Consider the following 16,437-nt stretch of genomic DNA (forward strand, 5'->3'; position numbering starts at 1 on the left):
GCGTTTCTCTGGCAGGGAAAAATTCACAGGGAAGGCACATGCCAAAACAGAAATCTTAAGACTGAATTCTGTTTTCCAACCTTCCTGCCAGTTGTGCCTATGTGGGGACTCCATGCCATTTTCCTGCCCTTTCCCGTCGTACTGAGAGGGATAGGAGTCTTCCTTCCAGACCCTTGCCAAACTTCCCAAAGCAAAACCTAAATTCTTACATCTACTCCAGCCCAATCTTATGAGGTTTCCCTAGTCTTCAGTATTTGCACAAGAGTGAGTTAAAAAAAAAAAATGCAGTAAACAGGTGACATTTGGTATTTGGAAGCATAACGTGTGGAATTAGTGTCTTAGATCTGTCTACTAGCAGCTGTGCAACTTAGAGCATGTAATTCTTTCATTGTTGTGCCTTAGATTAAAAAAAAATGCTTGGTAAGAATGAGTAGGTTTATCTGAGCCTCAGTTTACTCATCTGTAAATTGTGATGAAAATTTCTAACTCCTGATTGAGGAGAGGGTGGTTGGGAGTGGGAGGGAAGCACTGTTAGTCAATGAAATGATGTGTGTAAAGTGCCTGCACAGCTCCAGCATCGCTCCTGCATGTTGTTTCAACAAGTACAAGATGTCTCTCCCCTGGTCCCGTCTGAGAGGTTTTCATATCAGGACTGAGAATTCAGCCTTCCCCAGTGATCTGTGGATGCCATGATTAGTAACACAAGATCCCCACCTTCATGGACTGTACATTCTAGGAACTGCAGGGGTCACTGGAGGAGTAACTGAAATAACATATGGTAAACTGAGTTTTACATGTGTGAGTTGTTTTTTAAATTAAAATGTTCCCTCGGAAATATAACTTTAGACTCGTTCATTGATCATCTTTCAGTCTTCTTCACTTTTGGCAATTTCTTGCAAAGACTGATACAACATTGCTGAGGGACTGGAAGAATTCAGAAATCCAAATAGAGAAAGCAGCAATTACGTTTTTTTATGCAATAAAATGCTAATCCTTGCAGTTTTAATTGTTTTATTTGACTACGTTAGTCCTCAGACTATAATCCCAAGTACACTGGCAAGTCTTTTGGAAATAAACAAGAAAAAAAATCTAAAGGAAGACATCTATTTTTAGCTTCCCACTAAGCCATTTCTTGCTTGGCTGTAGTTATTCCAAAATTGGTCACAGTTTTATTTGAACTGTTCTAAGAGGGAAAAAATAAATAAATAAATTTGTAAAATGGAGTTCTAAATACAAGCTACCAGATTTAATTGATTTTTAAACACAAATATGAATAGAACAGGCCTTGTCTGATATTTATCACCACCATTTATTTGCAAAACAATCAGTCCACCCCATTTCCAGCCTCAACCTGCTATTGACCCTGCTCAGGGTCCGGACACCCAAAGAGGGCAAGACAGGCTTCCTCCCGCCCCCCTGCCTGTTGGCTGGGGCCGCCCATTGTCTGGCTAATGGAATCCTGGAAGCCAGCCAGAGCTGAAGCCTGCGTGTGTGGCTTAGTTTTGTTTTGTTTTTAATGATGACACACATTCTGGCCTAAACTGCAGACCAAAGGGGGGTGCGAGGGGGATCTTATTGTACGGAGAAGAGAAAACCCAGAAAAGTGAGAGTTCTGGATGAAGTTGTCTAATGTTATAAGAAATAGAGTTTAGGTAAATGCTTAAAATAGAAAAGCATGGCAAAGGAAGAAAGAAACAATGAAGACAACCAAGCATGTCAAACCTTATAGGAAGAAGTTCTTAGAAATATAATCAAGAAATGTCCAACTTTATACACTGACACAAATTAAAAGATTAAAAAAAGGATCAGGCTGCTTTCCTCCCAAAAGCTACAGAGGAAAGAAAACGATTTCCTTAAAGTAAGTGCGCAAGAGTTCAGTGTTTTGTTGTTGTTGTGTAAGCATAAAATCTGAAAACAAAAAAGGTATGTAATTTTGCTGACAATTATATTTCTAGACTTTTTAAAGTACTAATAAAGTTATTCTTAAAATTCTTTATGTGTGTATAAAAATGAATTACATCAAAGAAATCACATAGATGGAAAGTCTAAGAAGCTACCTTCCAAAGATGATGTTAGTGAGCAAAAAGGCAGAGCGCTCACTCGCTTGTTTTTTAGTAAACTACAATAAAAGAGCTCAGAAAGGCACAAGGCTGGCTGTCAGGAAATGAGCTTAAGCAAAGGAAATGGGACATGTCTGGTTCAGGGAATTTGAGGAAGGCTTTTACCAATGGGTGCCTTTGTTTTCCTTTTTCATGCTAAGTCAGGATACTTGATTTGTCTTTCACAAGTACAAAAAAAGAAATACCAAGGTAGTAAGGTAACAACATCTAAAAAGGTATAAGCTCCAAGTTTTCTCTATGATGGAAAGCTGTTCACTTGCAGCTTCTTGCCAGTCTTTCTTGATTTGGGCTAAAGAATATGCAAGACGAGGAAAGAATTATTAACACCAGGTAGAGCACTGATATTTTTCACCAGATGAAAAAAAAGTTGGGGCAACTATAATCTCTGGCCCAGGAATTTGGAGCCAAGACGTTGAAAGGCCACATCGAGTCAACTGCCAGGATACTCACAGACAGGCCAAATGGAAAGGGGACACATGATAGTGTGATGGGTGCTTTAAACCCCCATAATCCCATCCAAATATACAGTCTCATTTGAAACTATTTGCTCACAGCCTCTACATTAGCCCCAAAACATTCCCACCACAATCACCACAGACTGTTGTCACTAACCCTTCCGGAACAGAAATTCTGCAAATGTTTATAGAGTAGTCTCCAGGGACCAAAATGTACAGCAGACACCTACAGAGAGGCTGGGACAAGAGCTCATGTGGCCCTAGTCTCTTTAACAAAAGGTATTGGGAAAATTGGGCACTCACATGCAAAAGAATAACACTGAATCACTTTCTTTTACCATACACAGAAATAAACTCAAAATGGATTAAAGATCTAAATGTGAGACCTGAAGCCATTAAAAACCCTTGAAGAGAGCACAGGCAGTAATCTCTCTGATACTGGTCATTTTTCCAGATAGGTCTCCTGAAGCAAGGAAAATAAAAGCAAAAATAAACTATTGGGAGTACATAAAAACAAAGTTTATGCACAGTGAAGAAAACAATCAACAAAACTAAAAGGCAACCTACTGAATGGAAGAAGATATTTGCAAATGATGTATCTGATAAAGGATTGATATCGAAAATATATAAAGAACTTATACAATTCAATACCGAAAAACCAAATAATCCAATTCAAAAATAGGCAGAAAACATGCAGATGGCCTACAGATATATGAAAAGATGTTCAACATCACTCATTATCAGGGAAATTAAATGAAAACTACAATGAGATATCACTTCACACCTCTCAGAATGGCTAAAATAAAAAACACAAGAAACAACACGTGTTGGTGAGGATGTGGAGAAAAAGGAAACTCATGCAAGTTGGTGAGAATGTAAATTGATGCAGCCACTGTGAAAAACAGTATGAAAGTTCTTCAAACAATTAAAAATAGAACTACTCTATGATCCAGGATCACACTTTTGGTTACTTATTCCAAAAATACAAAAACACTAATTCGAAGGGTAGATGTGCCCCCATGTTTATTTCAGCATTATTTGTAATAGCCAAAATATGGAAATAGCCCAAGTGTTCACCAATAGATGAATGGACAAAGAAGTGATTTTATATATGTAGGTATACACACAATTCAGCCATAAAAAAAGAATGAAACCTTGACATTTGCAAAAATATGCATAAAGCTAGAGAGTATAACACTGAGCAAAATAAGTCAGTCAGAGGAAGACAAGGACCATATGATCTCACTCACAAGTAGAATTTAAGAAACAAAACAAATGAGAAAAGAAAAAGAGACAGAAAGAGAGACAAACCAAGAAACAGGTTCTTAGCTACAGAGAACAAATTGATGGTTGTAGGTAAGAGGATGAGGATTAAAGAGTACACTTACCATGATGGAAAAAAATAAAATAAAAATAATTTTTAGGGGCACCTGGATGGTTCAGTAGGTTGAGCGTCCAACTTTGGCTAAGGTCATGATCTCACAGCTCGTGAGTTCAAGCCCCGGGTCAGGCTCTGTGCTGACAGCTCGGAGCCTGCAGTCTGCTTCAGATTCTGTGCCTCCCTCTCTCTCTGCCCCAACCCACTCGCATTCTATCTCTGTCTCTCTCAAAAATAAATAAACATTAAAAAAAAAAAGTGAGACCATGTGGCCCCAGAAAGGGAAAAAAGGAGAGTCAGTTCCTGACAAATCTCCCAGTTCCATGAGGCCAGTTATATGTTCTGCACATTTCTTTGATGAGAGTCCCCAGGATGCTTACGAGAAACTTCTTTAGGCAAGTTGAGTGGGTAGCATGCAACCTAGTAATTTGTCATCAAGACATATGTAGGACATAGAATGCATGAAAGAAAGTATGCTCAGACAGAAGCCTTTTGCTATGAAGAAATGAACGGGTGAAGATGGGAACACAATATCAATTTTCCAGAGTTCAAGCACCGCCCTTATCCACACTGGGAAACATCTCATTTCCAAGACTGAGACGTAACCATGTTCCTTGTGCCTCGTGCTCACAAGGAACAGATTTTGCCAGCCTCTAGCAGTTCCAGTTCGAATAGCATTTATTCTAGAACTGCTCTCCCTAGAAAGGTCAGTATCCAAAATTGACCTCATGAATATCCTCTTTCACCCAGGCCTGTCTTCCCTTCCTCCTCACTCTACCCTGCACCACCCCCCATACACTCACTCAGGAAAGCTGGTCCCAGTTTATTGGTAGGAAAAAAAAAATTTGACTAAAACCTTCAGTTCAAGTTAAACAGTGGCAAGAAGTATTAACTCCCTCAGGGAAATTATTTAATTTTAAGTCACTTAGGGAACAAATTTGTATTGGTGAGATTTCTATAGATAGTTTTAGCTGAGGCCTGCCCTCATTTGGTACTTTGTTCAAAAACTGACATTTTATTATGAACAAACCCAGCTCTAAGTAGACCTAGCTCTTAATGGAAAGTATTTTGATGATGCAATGCCTTTAAGGAAGGTCAACTGCCAAAAGTGGAGGGAGGTATAAGCAGTGGACAGAGTGGACCAAGAAGGAGCCTACCTGGTGGGGGGAAGGGACAGGGAGTTGCAAGAGATATGAAAAATGATGGAAGATTTTTTCCATCATTGTGATTTCCATCATAATGAGATCAGCCCTCTGGATACAGTCTTGTCTTGCTCTGCAATGATGAGGATAAGCAATGTGGTACCCTGCAAAATGAACAGACTATAGTCAGAAAGGTCTGGATTTGAACATCAGACCCCCTAACTTACTATATAGAAGAATCTGGGCACATTGCTTAGCCATGCTGATATGTAGTTTCTTCATGTAAAAAATATGGGATTACAGAATTAGAGATAATACAACCCATGGCCTACGTTAGACAGTCAAGATGGCAACACGTAATCACTATTCACTATATACGTCCTGGGAGAAGAGCTAATATCTGAGGCACAGAGGGACTGTGTGAAGTAAACAATATTAGAGCTGCAGGTATCAAGATTCATGACAGTATAGAAACAGTAAAGACCTAAGACTCAAATTTTCTTTCCTTATAATATTTTCTAAAGCGGTGGTTAGCTGTCTTCCAGAATTATATTCCCCACTAAACCTTATTTTTGACCTTATCTACAGCAACACTCCTTTTTTTTTTTTTTTGAAACTTAAGTGTAGATAGAAATGGGCTATTTATAGCTACCACCCTGGGCTATAAATCTTGGAGGCAATGTGGGTGCTGGCTTAGTTGCTCAGAGTCCAAGCGAGTGACTAATTAAAAGGGTGAGCTCCACTAAGTTATTCTCCCATTTATCTTAGCTGCGTGGGACAGTGAGGAGATTTTTTAAAAAGGTAGAATGAGCAATAAAATGATGAAAGGTAATGCTATGGGCAAATCTCATGACCTGCTACAAGTCTGGAGGAAGAAAACGCTAAAGTTGCTCTTTGCTGTTAAAGAATAACGAACCAGACGTAAAACAATCTAAGGGGTCCCGATATTTTAATACAATAGACCTCGGTTTCCATTAGCTTATAGAACCGATCAATTCTGTATTTATAAACTAGTATATTGAGGAATAGAAAAAGTTAGACCACAATTAAAATACATTTTGTGAAATATTTAGTCCTATCCATATAAAACCTAATGTCCCCTTTTGTGGTAAAAATATGTCTGAAAGCAGTTTTGTCATAATAAACAGAATAGCAACCATACTGACATGCTGTACTGATTAAGAAGTATTTTTATAATCAAGAACACTCAATTTTATTGAATGAATAATTTATTCATTGAACGTTAAAAATGTATCAGGCCTGGGAACTTATTTTCTAAAGAAAATTTTGCAGATGTAGACATTTCTCTGAGAGAAATCTCATGACTTTTAGAGCATCGTTCATTTGTTCTTAATACTCATACACATCTAATAATCAAAGTTATTAGATGGCATGAATCTAATCTCTGGATTAGACTAGAGAAAATTTTGGTTTAAGATTTAAGAGAGAAGAAATATGCAAAAAATAAATGGGAAATTATCAACACTTTGGCCATAATATTCATTCACTTAGTGAATATTGAATTACTGAGCATCTTCCACACGGTATACACTGGAAGTGCAACCAGGAAGAAGACAGAGATGTTCCCCATCATCAAAGCATAACATGAGAATAATGGGCAAAGAAAGAAATCACAATCGTGAGGAACACTACAAAAAAGAAAGAAGTGAACCCAAAAGAACAAGCCCACCTCCAAAAAGTTGGTTAATTTTTTTCCTCTAAAACCTGATGGAAAACAAAACAAAACTCAAAGAAGAGTAGGATTTCCTAAACAACCAAAGCCTGAGGGACTTGGAGGGAGTGAGTGCCAGGACTGTATGTCAGATAAGAAAGAACTAGAAGCGTGCAAACCCGCCTGCAAAAGAGGGTCATATAGATAAGTAATGAAAGAAATCCAGAATTTCTGGGGGAAAAAATCAACAGGAAGAGCAGTATAAGATCGTGCTGGGACTTTCAACTACAGCTAGCTGGATCATAGTCACACAAGTCTTGTAAAGGTCAATTTTCTAAAGATGTCACAAAGCCATTGAAGAGTTTGTAGTAGAAATATGATTTGATTTGATTTGCATTTTTAAAAGATCACTAATGTTGGATGGCTGACGGGCTAAAGACAGTAGTAATGGATCATAGCAACAACTAACATTTATTTTGAACTTCCTGTGTGCCTCTCACAATACAAAGTGCTTTATACACATTACCTTATGTAATCTTCATGAAAACTCTTCGGGGGAAGTTTTACTTCTTTTCTGTGGAGTCCCCATGTGTGTAAAATTAAAAATAAGATTTTAGGGGCTCCTGGGTGGCTCAGTCCATTAAGCATCTGACTCTTGATTTTGCTTCAGGTCATGGTCTCACAGTGTGTGAATTCGAGCCCCCCATCAGACTCTGCACTGATAGTGTGGAGCTTGCTTGGGATTCTCTCTCTCCTTCTCTCTCTGCCTCTGCCCCACTCTCTCTCAAGATAAATAAATAAACTTAATTTTTTTAATAAAATAAAAAATAAGATTTTAGGGGCACCTGGGTGGCTCAGTCAGTTAAGCATCTGACTTTGGCTCAGGTCATGATCTCAAGGTTTGTGAGCTCAGGCCTCACATCAGGCTTTTTGCTGTCAGCATGGAGCCTGTTTTGGATTCTTGGTCCTCTCCCTCTCTACCCCTCCTCTCCTTGTGCTCTCTCTCTCTCTCTCTCTCAAAAATAAATATTAAAAAAAAAAATAATAAGTTTTATGCCTTCTTTTCTATGAACCTGTCTTTCACCGGTTTAATTCACATGCCTCTGAGATTTAATCTAAGAGAGTAGAAAAACAGTTGTTCTTGTGAGAAATGACCCAGCAAAATATATGGAAAAAGAGTAGCCAGAACAGTAGGGAGAATGTAAATGAGAATTATGTCAGGAAACCCAAGATAGGAGACTGTATTTTTGAAGGAGGGAGTTGGCAAGAGTGTCAAATGCTGACAGGATGTCAGAATTTCAAAGGACCAATTCTATTCCCAGCCCTGAGAATCCTAAGAACACGATACACCCACAGTTTTGGGGGAGACCCAACTATATCTACCTATTACACCAGGCACTATTTTTTTTTATGCTTTTATACACTTGGTTTCACTTAAAACTTACATAGACTCCATTTGGCAGGTATTATCAATATAAGTAATTACAGATAAAAAGCTGAGATCTGTCGAGGTTAAACCACATTTCTGGGTTTTTATTTAATAAATAGTAGATCCATGATTCAAACACAGATCTGTCTGATTCCAGGGGCAATATTCTTTTAGCCACAGACCATCACATTCCCCTGTAATGTTATATCAGAGTTATGTACTAGGTGTTTAGGAAGCATAAGGATGGGGCACATTATTCAGCATCAGGGAAGATTACACAGGAGCTGAGCCTCGAATGAGAAGGAATTGGCCTATCGCAAAAGGATAGGAAGAGTGTTTTCAGCACAATAGTATGTTCAGTCAGTGATGGGAAGACAGAGAACATCAATTTTAGGGAACTTCTGAAACACAGGGTTCATGAAAAGAAGACAGAAGATCTGAGGGGGAAAGAGTGGAGGTAGGACATTTACCCTGAAGGGGAACCACTTAAAAAGCATAAATAGGGGACCTGCTGGGCAAGAGCTGTGTAGGAAATCTGTGTCAACAGTGTGAAGGATGAATTGGAGGAAGAGGAGAAAAATGCAGGCCTTCCAAGTGAGAGCCTAGATTAGTGGCCTGATGGACAATAGAGAAAAAGAGTAAGTGTCAGCGAGATCAGAAAGGCATGAAATAAAAAAGAACTGGATGACTGACCAAGGTTGGGGGGAGGGAAATGACAAAGAGAGAGGTATATGGGATGAATATCAGTTTTCTGGCTTGGACAAGAAGATAGCTGGCAGGAAATGGATGTAGGAAAGCAGATATAAAGAAAAAGAAAAAAACAAAAAATGAAACAAAACAAAAAAAAACCCCAAAATCCTGAGTTCAGTTTTGGAGTTTGAATTGTCTGTGGAACTTCCAGGAAAACATGTTATAAAGATGGCTAGCTATTGGGGCGGGGGGGTGGGGGGGTGGTGGGAGGGGAGGAGCGCCTGGGTGGCTCAGTCAGTTAAGATGGTTGGCTGTATAGTGACACTAAAGAAGAGGCTGGACCATGGCTGAAATCATGGAAATTTTATGAAAATCATGGAATACAGTACTGGTCCCCAAACTCATCTGACCACAGAATTCATTATCCAATGCAAGTGTTCTGAGAAGAGTTTATAATTCTCTCCTTCTGGAGAAATTTTGAAGATTTATCAGTGATCGTTCTCATTGTTTTTTTTCCAATAAGAAGAAAACAATGAAGAAGCAGAACAAGGATCCCACTGGAATCTTCTCCGTAGGCTGTACTGCTCTACCAAAGATTTTTTTATCAGTTTGCTTGAAAACTGGTGGCAACACCATTCATGAAGATAAATGGATTTTATATAACACAAGATCTATTACGCAACTCACCCTTTTTAATATATATATACATATATATATATATGTATATATACTCTTGTTTTCACTCTTGTTTTCATTTGCTTGTGAATATCTTCATTATCCAATGACTGATTTTTCTCAGTTTGGGTGTATAATTCAGATTCAATAAAGGAGGAAAAGTGAGGAAATTTCAGTGGTACCATTTTTCATATTGTGACATGTCAAGTAATCAAAACAATTTAGCTGTCATGTAGAGAATTCTGTCTTCAAATAGACCAAAATTAGTTCATGACAATGACAGTCATGATGATTATTCTATGAAGCAAAGGGCTACTAAAACACTGTTTTACTTTCACTCTAATGGAACAATGTCCCGGAAAAGCAATTTCACATCATTTATTCTTGGTGTGACATACGCATTCTTTAAGAAGTTTGAGGAGAAATGTTGTACAATTTTTTTAAAGTAATGCTTTTAAGAGGGAATTTCCATAACAATTATCTAATTATTAAATGGAAATAACTGCATTGCTAGAAAGGAAGGCCCATCCCAACAAAACTGCCTAGTAGATTTCCATTTGAAAATTACTCTTGAGAAACTGATGAGGTAAGAAATAAGATGAATAACTCTAGTTCATGAAGAGAGAAGCTCCTCCCCCTTTTGAGGGCGGGCATGAATGTGACTTTTTTTTTTTAGAAAGATAAATCTTAGCATATACAATTCAACTTTTCCTTCTGTGATGCACTGACTTAGTATGGATTAAGATTGTGGCTAAAGAGGGGCACCTGGGTGGCTCAGTCGGTTAAGTGGCCAACTTCAGCTCAGGTCATGATCTCACGATCTCGTGAGTTCGAGCCCTGCGTTGGGCTCTGGGCTGATGGCTCAGGGCCTGGAGCCTGCTTCTGATTCTGTGTGTCTCTCTCTCTCTGCCCCTCCCCTGTTCATGCTCTGTCTCTCTCTGTCTCAAAAATAAATAAAACATTAAAAAAAAAATTAGTTATAAAAAAAAAGATTGTGGCTAAAGAAAGGTGAGTATCATCCATCAGACTTCCCTTGAATTGTCAAAATTAAGAGTATTTGCTGTATTTTTTTTCTCTCACTAGATTCCTTTGGGGAATTCCTGTAGTGCATTTCCTCCCCCCCCCCCACCAGTTACTCAAGATCATATTGTAAAGGTTATAATTACATCAATTTTAACAGACTCTGGTTGAATTCAAGGCTACTTAGTCACTGCTACTCTTAGTACATCAGATTACCCCCAAAAGGCCTACTTGGCAAAGAGTCCAAACTAGGCGTGCACATTCAGTAAAGAAATAAAGGGAAACAAACTTGCTGGGCTGAACTTGAGAAAGAGCTTATGTTAGGGTCAGTTGGGAAATCATACAGTCCAAGTTCTTTGTTAATCAACAGGGAAAAAGAAGAAATGCTGGAACACAAAAAGAAGTCTGTTGACTACAATCATTACTGATAAAAGTGTGATTCTTTCTAAATTTTTACATGAGCATTCAAGTCAAGGGGGCCATGACTGTAAAAATTATTGAAAATCACTGGGTGCCTGGGTGGCTCAGTTGGTTAAGTGTCCGACTTTGGATCAGGTCATGATCGATCTCACCACTCTTGAGTTTGAGCCCCGCATCAGGCTCTGTGCTGATGGCTCAGAGCCTGGGCCTGCTTTGGATTCTGTCTCCATCTCTCTGTGCCCCTCCCTTTCTTGCCCTCTGTCTCTCTTTCTTTCAAAATATAAACATTTAAAAAATTAAAATAAAAATAAATCTGATATGATTGTAAACAATTACCAGGATGTAAGCCCATCTCACACCCTTCTCTGAAAAACTGCCTTACTCATAACTAGAGGTGAGGCCTGATGATAGCATATGACCTTAGTCCCATGCTGGTCATTGTAGATCAGGACAGACAGCTAACAAGAGCTTATCCAAATGACTTTCTTTACAAAGCCAGGGCTGGAGTTGGAATTCAGAAGCTTCAGTCCCTCTCTCCTCAGCACCATCACCGGGAAGTAATACAAGTGAAGAGCTAGTCTGTAGAGAGAGAAAAGAATGACAGAGATGGGGGAGATACAGAAACAAGAGACTATGAAATAGCATGAACAACATGGTATGTAGCAGTTTAAATATAACCAAGATGGACGAGACTAGAAGAGGAATCATTCTGAGAGAAAATTAAAAGCCCTTCTTTGTATATGTGACAAATCTTGTCATTGTACATAGGGAGGGAGTCATGGACTAGACATCTGGAACTAGGGGAAATGTCAAAACTGAAGATAGAAATGTTAGATCTTCAGTGTAGAGAGGGTTTTTTTTTTTTAACGTTTATTTTATTTTTGAGACAGAGAGAGACAGAGCATGAACGGGGGAGGGTCAGAGAGAGAGGGAGACACAGAGTTGGAAGCAGGCTTCAGGCTCTGAGCCATCAGCCCAGAGCCCGACGCGGGGCTCGAACTCACAGACCGTGAGATCGTGACCTGAGCTGAAGTCGGATGCTTAACCGACTGAGCCACCCAGGTGCCCTAGAGAGGGTTTTTAAATTCGGATGGGGCTGGATAAGGTCAGAAAGGGATAGAGAAGAGACGGAGGAGAGAGATCAAAGTCAAATCCAAGGTACTCCAAGATGGAGCAGTTGAGTCAAGAAAAAAAAAAAAAAACTAGCAAAGACGAGCAAGGAAGAACAGCAAATGAGACAGAAAGAAAATCAGAGGACTGTGGTGGCACAGAAGGCATGAGAAGAGTGTGTTTTCAGGAAAAAAAAGTGACCAAATCAGCTCACATTTACAAAAAGAAATGAAAGAAACACTTCTTAGAATCATTTGCATTCAGTTTGAGGACTTACCAAAAGAATTGTATACACACACACACACACACACACACACACACTAGTTTTTTTGGCTGCTATTAAAGTCACGTATCAAAATAAAAGAATAAAAACATGAGCATTCATACCCCCCCCCCCGTCAAAAATTTTTAAATGCCTCATACAGATACAATTAGGTTTTGTTAAGAAAAAAAGCCAGGGGTAGGTTGTTTCACAATAGTTCTTGTAATGGCTGAAATTTGCAGGAGTGGTCTAAGTGTGAGACTTCAGAAAAAATGTCAATAACTTTGGTGTGAAATTCACTTTGCAGAATGGTTTAGGATATAGTTTGGTGGATGGTAATGAATGTGTATTCCAGGAAGGGGGGTGCTAATAGTGAAAAGGGAGAATTCACTAAGATCTACTTGGCTAAAGGAAAAATGATATCCCACATTATCTTATAAAGGTTGCAAAGCATTAGGAGAGGAAATGGTTTTGCCAAGGGTTTGGGGGACAAAGCTGGTTAGGCCAGGTGGATGCTCAGGTGACTAGCAATAGCTGTCAACGTGCCTCATCCCCCCACAACTGGCATCCTATCTAATAAAACCAATGTGCTTCCTAGGGCAACACTTCAAAGCAAGTCCTCTGGCCTTCCAGTTTGTCCAGGCTACCTCTCAAAATCCTCCTTAATTTAGTGCAAAGTCTCGTGCAATTAATGGGCTTGCAAGTTATGATCTTGAGCTCTGGAATCTACCAGGCCTTGTTAGAACCCCAATTCTTCTCATTAACTGAGTGACCATGTCTAAAGATTTAACACCTCTAAGCCGCTTTCCTTGTTAGTGAAAAAAGGATTACAGCAGAAGTTACAACAAGTTTATGTTGAGAATTAAAGGAGAAAATGGAGCATTTAGTACAGTGCAGTGCATAGGGCAGTGATCACCATTCACGTAAAGGTAGTTTCATTATTACCGTATTGAGTTAGAAATATAATATTATGTACAATGCATTGGAGCCTGTAACAGAGTTTGAGAATAAGGATATGACTAAGATCTCATGAAAATGATTGCTGCTATGCTAGGAAGAAGCTGGAGATTTAGGTTGCCAGGTGTGGCTTAGCCTCCAAGTTCAGCCCTCCAGCCACTTCTTTCCTGCTGGTACCAGTGTGGACCAATGGATAATTTACTATCCTAACAAATCTAAATGGGGACAGTAGTCCCCTCTTATCTGCCAGGTAAATGTTCCAAGACCCCCAGCAGATGCCTGAAACCATGGATAGTACTAAACCCTGTATTATATACTATGTTTTTTTTCCTATGCTCACATACCTATGATAAAGTTTAATCTATAAATTAGCCACAGTTAGAGATGATCAACAATAACTAATAATAAAATAGAACAAGTATAACGATATCCTATAATAAAAGTTATGTGAATGTGATCGATCTCTCTCTCTCTCTCTCTCTCTCACAATATCTTAAGGTACTGTACTCTCCCTCCTTCCTGTGATGGTGGGAGGTGATAAAATGCCTACGTGATGGGACAAGTCAGGTGAGTGATGTGGACACTGTGAGGGTTAGGCTCCTATCAACATATAGATACGATAATACTTCTGACTGCTGGTCCAGAGGAGGATCATCTGCTTCCAGATCATGGTTGACTGCGGGTAACTAAAACCCCAGAAAGCAAAACCACAGATAAGGAGTGGAGGGGCTGGGGGAGGGGGAGGGGGGGCTGTATTTGCTCTAAATGAATACGTGTTGTTAGAAAATAAAAGTCTGGATTTTTCTAAATCAAAACACATTATTCCATTTCTTTCTCACTGTCACTGTACTATTTTCTTTTGTGAGAGTGTAATGCATGGATTTCTGAGGCGTTTTTAAGTGATGGTCGTTGTTCAAAGCTTCCACTGGCCCGTGAGCCCCAGAGCTCACAATCGTAAAAATCTGCATTATAACTCAGAGACTCTCACTGGCCTAACACTTTACATCACAATAGGCGAGCCACTGTGAGGCAGCTTTGAAATCCCAGGGCTGTGGTCAAAGTACGGACCTCCTGGAAGGACAAAGTGTTCTGTTTGTGTAGCACAAGGGTGTGGCTTTTGTAGCTAGTAAAATAATCTGAACACAAAGGCTTCTAGATCCTGCAGAGCACTCTGCCGCGAACTGACTCAGCATAAAGTGGTGGGAAAGGAAGCTTGTTCTTAGATTTCAGAACCCTCCAAAGCTACACCCTGCTCACTTAGTTCCGTCCCAGTTCAACGGGAAGGGGGTTTCATCAGCTAATGGGCGCACACACACACACACACACTCACCAAACAAAAGAGAAGATAGGATACACCCAAGAGGAATTCTGGGGGAGCTCACTGCCCACTCTTTACAACCTCTGGCCAGCCTCCTGCTTTTTATTTGTTTCACTCAAGCAAAACCTAGTTGCTTTCGGGGACAGGGGAAGGGAAGCCTTCTAATTATGCTGACCCACCTTAGCAACTGCTCTGAAAGAAGCTGCAAAATCTAACATCCTTAGTTAATACTGGAGGGGAGTTCTGAATATCATGATAGATAGATGCTTTGATCACCAGTGTCCAAGAGAGATCTGTGTTCTGAAAGCAAAACATTGATATGTTATACATACGTTGCATACAAATGAAATGGAGACTTAAAATCTATTAAAGGTTTCATGTACATTTTTAGATTCTATACACACACACCAACCACCACCAATTTTGACTTCAAGTAAATAAACAGCACGATTTACAGTTACGTAATTTAAAATCCTGATCCTTACATTGGAATTAGGAAAAAAAGAGATCTGAATTATACAACATCAGTCTATATTGATTAGATTTTCCTCATAATTGTTCAACTCAGAATTTTGCTCAGACCGTTTTGCCTAACGATCACTTAGCCAAATTCACCCAAAGAAGATATAGAAACTTTTTGTGAAAAAGATTTTATAGAACTTTATCCTCTATCAATAAGATTCACATTCCAGAGAATTTGTATTCCACGGAAACAAATATCCAGAAAAAGCGTCATTTACCAGGATGAACAAGAAACACTGTTTACCTTTCTTTAGACTACCAGAAAGCCAATTAACTTAAAAACAAAATAATTTTTTAAAAAAAATTTATGAATTTCATATAATACTACATCTACAAAAAAAGTTCAAAAACATTAAAAGAGGCTTTATTGTGAGATTTTTGCCAAAAACCATTTAAAGTTAACCCCAGGACAACCTAATGTGTTGACAATATCCTATGAGTTAATTTTGATGTATTTTTGATTGTTATTACTAAGGTTTTAAAAAAATTCGTTAAAATATATATGCCTGGTAAAATACATGACCTCCTTTCTCTTTTTCAAGATCACTAAATGTAATAAAGTTTTGTTCGTTTCTTAAATGGCCTTTTCAAAGCTTTTCTTTCTGTAACTGGACTTCATGACTCCTTTCTTATTTTAGCAGTTCTGAAGGACACAATCAGGAGTGGTAAGGAATAAACTGCACCCATGTGTAATTACGTGACAACAGAGCTCCACGAAAGATGGGTTCCTCACAAAATACAAGGTACGAGATAGGTAGGGAATATTGCAGTGTAAAATGGACTACTTTTGATAACTAACATTTGTCTTTGGAAAACGTGTGTTCATCCCCTAAACAGAGTATAATGACTACTTACTATATACTAGGCAACATCCTAGGCTCTGGGACAACAATAGGGAGTAAGACAAAAAGGGCTCCTGCTCTCACGGACCCTACATTCCTGTGGAGGATGACAGGCATTAAACACAAAAACAAAATTCAATAAGCAAGAGAATATCATGTAGTGGTAAGTGCCAGGAGAAAATTACAACAGGGTGTTATATTAGAAAATGACCAGAAGGAGAGTTGCCAGGCTTAGCAAATAAAAATACAGGAGGGGCACCTGGGTGGCTCAGTCAATTTAGTGTCTGGCTCTTGATTTCGGCTCAGGTTATGATCCTGGGGTCATGGGATGGAGCCCTGTGTCAGGCTTTGCGCTGAGTGTGGCACCTGCTTAAGATTCTATCTCCCTCTCCTCTCCCTCTGCCCCTCCCCCACTCATGTGCCCA

At 39.1% G+C, this 16,437-nt stretch overlaps 1 long non-coding RNA gene across 3 annotated transcripts; it reads right to left on the reverse strand.

Moving 5' to 3' along the window:
* Positions 1-4,443: 4,443 nt before the first annotated feature.
* Positions 4,444-16,175, reverse strand: LOC131509343 (uncharacterized). 3 transcript variants are annotated; one of them, XR_009260441.1, is made up of 4 exons: positions 16,026-16,175; positions 14,828-14,948; positions 11,384-11,580; positions 4,444-5,259 (listed from the first exon to the last, which is right to left on the reverse strand). It is a non-coding gene; the product is annotated as an uncharacterized LOC131509343 (long non-coding RNA). The 3 variants fall into 3 exon arrangements; XR_009260443.1 differs by having other exon boundaries at positions 4,445-5,259; positions 11,421-11,580; positions 16,026-16,174; XR_009260442.1 differs by lacking the exon at positions 11,384-11,580 and having other exon boundaries at positions 4,879-5,259; positions 16,026-16,131.
* Positions 16,176-16,437: the final 262 nt, after the last annotated feature.

This window comes from Neofelis nebulosa, chromosome 4 (genome assembly GCF_028018385.1).
Source record: "Neofelis nebulosa isolate mNeoNeb1 chromosome 4, mNeoNeb1.pri, whole genome shotgun sequence".
NCBI lineage: Eukaryota > Metazoa > Chordata > Mammalia > Carnivora > Felidae > Neofelis > Neofelis nebulosa.